Source organism: Spinacia oleracea, chromosome 5 (assembly GCF_020520425.1).
Source record: "Spinacia oleracea cultivar Varoflay chromosome 5, BTI_SOV_V1, whole genome shotgun sequence".
In the NCBI taxonomy this organism is placed as follows: domain Eukaryota; kingdom Viridiplantae; phylum Streptophyta; class Magnoliopsida; order Caryophyllales; family Amaranthaceae; genus Spinacia; species Spinacia oleracea.
In genome coordinates, this window is record NC_079491.1 from 96,765,808 (window position 1) to 96,771,807 (window position 6,000).

A 6,000-nucleotide genomic window follows, 5' to 3' on the forward strand; every position below is an offset into this window, starting at 1 on the left:
CACCAAATAGGATTTGCAATAGTTAAACTAATTACAACAAATTGATGGTACACATACCATATTTAAATAAAAACTAGGAAAATTTGTTTAAAATAATCCAACCTTTGGCCGCTCTTCTATTAACAGTACGACAAATTGATTAATTCTAAATAATCCAATGTTTAACTATCATCTTCCAATATCATGTCAAATGACCGGCGACCTGCTGAAACAGGTCAACGAGTCAATGTTGACTCTTTTTCCCCTCCTAAACCAAATTACTCGCCCCATTTTACTCTCTCCTACCATGTCTTCATATCTTTTGTTTCTCCTCTAACTCCATGGCTTACTAAGCTTGAAGAAGAAAGCTCTCCCTTTTCTTGATCATCTCTCTTGTTGTTGCTGGATTTGTCCCCGTTTCTTCCCTCATTCATCATTTGGTTTATTTATTTTGATTAATTTCTCAGATTTAGTGTCATTTTTCTCAATTGTTTTTGTCTTGGTTGTTGCAAATTTTCTGCTTTTACTTTAATTCTCTCCCAATTTGGTAATGTTATTTTTTCTCACTTCAAATTTGATGGGTGTTTCAGATTTGGATTTCATTTTTCTGGGTTTTATGAGATTTATGATTGTAACTAGTTTTACCAATTGGGGCAAATTTTCAAATTAAGACTAATTGTTATTAATAAATATGTTTTAAAATATGGGGTATTACAGTTTCCTTGTGGATTCGATCATGACTTCCCTTGCTATTCATTTAGTGGATTTAGGTTTATCTTTGATTAGGTGACACGACTTTTGCCTAAAAAATTTTGGCGTCGTTACCGGGGAAACGGTTTTATTTTCTCCTATTAATTTTGTGGTCAAGATTATTTTCATGAGTCTCGGAGAACTTCCATTTCTTTGAGACCATTTCTATATTATTTTTTTCTTTAGTTTTTATTTGAAAAAAATGGATTATTATTCTTTCCCTCAATTTGTAAATGAGCCTTATTTTGGTGTATTTCGATAAACTAAATAATTTTATTGGTTACCACAATCTTAATCTTTGAGATACTTCTACTTATGGTGGTTTAAATGAGTATACAAGGAATGTCATAGAAAGTAGATTTAATCGTGATTTCGAGCCTTGTCTTTGAATGATGTTTGGGATTACTATATATTGTTTGCATGGGATTCGTATGAGTGTGAAATGGCCATTCATGTTCCTTGTGCTAATCCAAATTATGAGCATAATCTACATGTTTCAACCCGCTCTACCTTGAATGCTTATTATAATGCGATGCGTTCTAATGTGTATGATAATCATGCCTATTCTAATGAATGCTCTAACACTTGCATGGACATCAATGTTTTCCTTCATGATTCCACTAGTGCTTCTCCTGTGTATTATTGTTAACCCTTGCCCAATCATGTTCAACCCGAGTCAGAAAGCAGAGGTAGCTTCTTAGAGGAATTAAGAAGTTTATACTCTAAGATTGAGATTCAATGTACTAAATCTCAAGAGGCTACTAATGAGTTTATTAAAGCTAGCAAGGCTGCTCTTGAGAGATTTAGAAAAGCTCAAGAAATTATTGAAAATGATTATTCGAGTTGTGTTGGGGATGAGGGTCAACTAAGTAAACCCATAGGTAAGCAAAAGATTGAGGAATTTATATCCAAGGTTGAGGATGAGTTGGAGGATTTTGATGTGACTGTTAGATTAATGGATGAAGGATTTGTTGAAGCTGAAAATCCATATGTTATAGAGAAAGTCCAGGAGGAGGTTGAAGTTGATAAAACCCTTGTTGTTGTGTCAACCCCTACCCCTCATATTCCTAGTCCAATAAGGGTTATTCTTATCCCCTACCCTTCTTGTTGTGTCAACCCCTACCCCTCATATTCCAAGTCCAAAAAGGGTTATTCGGCATGGAGCTGAGCCAAATTCATGTTGTTTGATTGAATTAATTGGGATTTATTTGCCAATTTAAATCTTAATTAGATTGTATTTCTTTCTTTATTGTTGTTGCCTTCTGTTGATTATTGATTATATCTCTATATTGTTTTCTAAAATTATGATTTCATTAACAATTCTATGAGCTTTGGTTTCAGTTCAAATTTTGTGTGAATGTCTTTTTAAGGCTATTTTTAACGCTATCTTTTTTATTCAATTGTGAAGGCCAATTTTTTAATTTACGGTTTGTTTTTTGGATTATCAAATTTTTGGTTTTGTTATAGTTGATAAGAATTTCAATTCAGAACAATTCTATGTCTTAGTGTCTGTCATGTTTTATCAGACTATAATTCAGTTGGTTTTGTGCGTCAGTTGGTTCTTTAGTTATGTGTTACTTATGTTGGTTCTTTAGTTTTGTGCTGCTTCTGTTGGTTCCTAGATGTTTAAACAAGGATAGTATAGTTTTCTTTTTTATCATTTCAAGAGTAAACAAGGCTAGTTCATTAGTAGATGATCATTCTGTGTTCTTTAAATAAGTAGTTGGTGATGGACTCTTATAGATACCACAATTGTAAATAGAATATGGATGGAAGGGATACACTGGTTAAGTAAGTCGTACATGGTTTCTGCTATTTTATCAAAGACTCGTAGAGTCGTAGCTATCCCAGTATTTTAACATATTTATATGAAACTGACAGATTGGCGGATCACCAACTACCTAGTTTATGATTGTGTATATGCCTTTAAACTCCATATTGAGATGTAGAATTGTTACTTGCATAGGTTTGTCCAAGTTTGTAGCAGTGTGAAAATCACTTAAAAAGTGGCCTGGGCAACCTTAAATTCTTATGGTGTAAACTTGTTCAATATTTTTGTTGCACTTAATTGTGATGCCCTAAAAATTTTGAACGCTTAAATTGCAGGGTGACTTTTACAACTATTCAGGTTGTAGAAACACTTTCAATTGCAATCATCCAGTTGTACGCTAGTTCATTGTGGACTGCTTGAAGTAAGTTTCAATAACTTGCTCATATTATAATTTATAAGTCTATATTAGATGTGGTTTTTCTTTTGTGAAGGCTATGAAGGAAATCCTACCTCATATAATTGATGATAATTTAAGGATACTTCATGTAATATGTGAAATTTTATTTACATTACACTTATTTTATCTTATAATCTTTTTGGTGGTTGTTTCAAATCAAAGTAGATTGCCTATCAGTGACTTAAATATTGAAAAGTTGTGTTTCAAATCAAAGCAGAGTGGCTATCAGTGACTTATTGGGGTTTGATTTATAAGCCTAAATACCGGTCTATACTTTAAGTGAAAATTAGCAACTACAATCTGTACTCCTGCCAGCCCCTCTTCTTGATTATCAATTTTCAGTTTCTTTTACTTTTCATATTCTTTGTGTACTACAGAAGTAGCCTTTGTTATCCTAACAAGGTGTTGTCTGTAGTTGTATGCTTTGTTTGCCTGTGATTCTATGTGATGTATGCTCATGAAATTTTTTATCACGATTCATGAAATTCACCTACAGTCTTGCATTTCTAGGGATTTCAAATTTTTTTTAAAAACAATTTAACTTGCAAATTTAAATTATATAAACCAATGGAACTGGAGTAAAAGAAGTCTAGACATGTTCAAAAGTGAAAGAAGACACTGACCTAAGAGTTGTCCAAATGCTCTAGAGAATTTCCTGATATAGTGCTATGTAGTATGCTAGTATGTGAAGTTGAGTTTTTAGATATTTACAGCTAGTTGCACCTTTGAGAGGTTATTCTATCCCTTCCTGGATCCTGCCCAACTAGAGGTGAAGTTTTATTGATTTGTATTTGTTCAAGAGGATCTGATCGGTGCTACGGGCATCCTATACTCTGAAACATTGTGTTATTTTTGTGACACGACAGAATTTTGCAAACTTTCTTAATCAAATAGCTTTCTTTGCTGCTTCATGTGCAGCAATGTACTCCGCTTCAGTTGTAGAATCCGCAATAGTGCTTTTCTTAGAACTTTTCCAACTTACTGCACGTCCGTTGAGGCAGAAGACAAACCCAGACTGTGATCTGAAATCATCTTTGTCAATTTGGAAACTTGCGTCCGTATAGCCCTTACCACTTAATTCATCATCTCCACCATATACCAGGAAATCATCTTTCTGCCTTTTCAGGTACTTTCGAATGTTCTTCACAATAATCCAATATGCCTCTCCTAGGTATGACTGGTATCTACTCGTAGCACTAAGTGCATACGAAACATCCTGGCGTGTACATATCATAGCATACATTATTAAACCAATCAATGATGCATATGGAATCCTACTCATTCGTCTTCCCTCATCTGGTGTCTTTGGACACTAAATCTTGCTAAGAGCCATTCCATGAAACATGGGTAGGTAGCCTCTCTTGGAGTCATCCATCTTGAACCTAGACAGCACCTTACTAATATAACTTCTTTGACTAAGTCCAATCATCTTCTTAGATCTACCTCTGTAGATCTTGATGTCGGATATGTATTGTGCTTCTCCTAGATCCTTCATCGAAAAACATTTCCCAAGCCAAATCTTTATAGAGTTCAACATAGGAATGTCATTTTCGATAAGTAATATGTCATCGACATATAATACTAGGAAAGCAATTTTTCTCCCACTAACCTTCTTGTATACACAAGACCTGTCTGCGTTCTTGACAAAGCCAAATCATTGACTGCTTCATCAAAATGTATATTTTAGCTCCTCGATGCTTGCTTCAATCCATAAATGGATTTCTCAACCTTGCATACCTTTTTAGCATTATTTGGATCCTCAAAACCCCTAGGTTGTGTCATAAACACAGTTTTTGTTAAAACGTCGTTTAAGAAAGCGGTTTTGACATCCATTTGCCATATTTCGTAATCGTAATATGCATCGATTGCTAACATTATCCGAAGAGACTTAAGCGTTGCAACTAGTGAAAAGGTTTCATGGTAATCCACACAGTGGACTTGCATGTATCCTTTTGCATCCAATCTAGCTTTGAAAACTTCTAGTTTCCCGTCCTTGTCCTTTTCCAACTTGAAAACCCATTTGCTTCCTATGGCTTGATAGCCATATAGCAAATCTACCAAATCCAAAACTTGGTTCTCAGACATGGATTCTAATTCAGATTGCATGGCTTCTAGCCATTTCTTAGAGCTAGGGCTCATCGTAGCTTGTTTGTAAGTCGCAGGCTCATTGCTTTCCAACAATAGAATTTCATGGCTCTCATTCATCAAAATACCTACATATCTTTCTGGTTGAGACCTATACCTTTGCGATCTATGCGGGGTTATATTTCCAGTTGGTTCTTGATTCTCACCAGATACTTCTAAAGATCTCTGAGTTTCAACCTGAATATCATATTGATTGTTCTCTAGAGTTTGTTGTTCGACTCGAAGTTCTTCGAGGTCTACTTTTCTCCCACTTGTCATTTTGGAAATGTGTTGTCTTTCCAAAAAGATACCATCGAGCAACAAACACCTTGTTCTCAGATGTATTGTAGAAGAAATACCCCTTTGTTTTCATTGGGTAGCCCACAAGGATACATTTGTCAGATTTCGGTTGAAGTTTTTCTGAAATTAATCGTTTGACGTATACTTCACAACCTTAAATCTTAAGAAAAGACACATTTGGAGGCTTTCCAAACCATAACTCATGTGGAGTCTTTTTCGACAGCTTTAGACAGCTTTAGACAGAGCTCTGTTTAGTGTGAGTGCAGTTGTGTTTAGTGCATGTCCCTAAAATTCTATTGGAAGTTAAGCCTGAACCATCATTGATCTATCCATATCTAGCTAGGTCCTGTTCCTCCGTTCTGACACACCATTACATTGTGGTGTTCCAGAAGGAGTCAATTCTGACAATATTCAAGCTCGGATATTCACCGCCTCTATCAGCCGTAGTGCCTTAATCTTCTTGCCTAGTTGATTCTCTACTTCACTCTGAAATTCCTTAAATTTGTCAAAACATTCTGACTTGTGCTTCATTAGGTAGACATAACCATATCTACTGAAGTCATTAGTGAAAGTGATAAACTAGATGAGACCACCTCTAGCATTTGAACTCATTGGTCCA